This window comes from Triticum aestivum, chromosome 5B (assembly GCF_018294505.1).
Source record: "Triticum aestivum cultivar Chinese Spring chromosome 5B, IWGSC CS RefSeq v2.1, whole genome shotgun sequence".
Taxonomy (NCBI): Eukaryota; Viridiplantae; Streptophyta; class Magnoliopsida; order Poales; family Poaceae; genus Triticum; species Triticum aestivum.
Window position 1 is genome coordinate 349,013,977 of NC_057807.1, and position 1,018 is coordinate 349,014,994.

Below are 1,018 nucleotides of genomic sequence, written 5' to 3' on the forward strand. Positions count from 1 at the left end.
TTCTAGTTTTTTTTTTAGAAATGGGGAAAGTTCTTTTTCTACAATTTTTTTTGAAATGTTTTCGTTATTTAAGTTTTACCTTCTTGGTTTTTTTAGAAACATGATGAATATGTTTTTGTTCAAAGATCTAACTATTGTGTTATTGTAATTTGAACTTTATGGTGTTAAAAAGAAGGAAAATCCATCGGGGAAAAATGTTATACATCCGTCATATTTTCTTCGAACTCTCTAATTAATTAAATTCAAACTTCCAAGTTAATTTTTTTTCTTGGTGGGACTTCTGTTTTTCACGACATAACTATTTTTGTGTTCTTTTTTCTCCTTTTTTGAACGTCTTTGTGTGTTTTTTGTAGTTTTCTTGAACTGAAACCAACATACTAAAAACATGTTTATTTTGCATCAACGCATACTACTGAACTTCAGGAAACAGTACAAAACAAGAAAGTAGACAACATGATGTACAAATGGGGGCCAAATAAAGTAACGATCTTATTCCCTTCTTATGCCTCACGAAATTTCACATATCCAAATGGACTTCACTTCACTGTATCACCTTCGTCATACACCTCGTACATCCAAGCCCAAAATCAAAATTTAAACTGTGCCTCTCCAAACACAACACATGCATAGAGAGTACTATAGTTGTTCCTTTCTAGCTATTACTGAACTTCTACGGCAAATGCATTTTTTCTATAGTAGATGCAAAGAACTACAGGAGGGAGCTCTTTTTTTGCTGGATGGATAGAGAAGTTCCACGGGGATGCAGAGGCGGACGCCCAGGAAGAGGAGGATACTGGCTGGACGCGGCCTCACAAGAAGCAACACTACATCCCAGCAACAACACTAATTCTCACGAACGCAGACCATCTTCATGAACTCAGACCATCTTCCGAAAGGCGACACCCATGTCCCCTGCACCTCATGTGTGACCTTCTCGGCTGCCATGTAGTGAACTTCTCCCTCCCTCTGTTCATGTATGTAGCGAGCAGCAGAGTGGCACAGAGGATCCTAGAGACAC

General features: G+C 38.2%; 1 long non-coding RNA gene across 1 annotated transcript in view; it reads right to left on the reverse strand.

The window, feature by feature from the left end:
- Positions 1 to 459: 459 nt before the first annotated feature.
- Positions 460 to 1,018, reverse strand: part of LOC123111806 (uncharacterized) — a 4,391-nt gene continuing 3,832 nt past the window's right edge. The window contains exon 2 of the long non-coding RNA XR_006454753.1: positions 460 to 1,008. This is a non-coding gene — a long non-coding RNA (uncharacterized lncRNA). The remainder of the gene's footprint in view (positions 1,009 to 1,018) is intronic.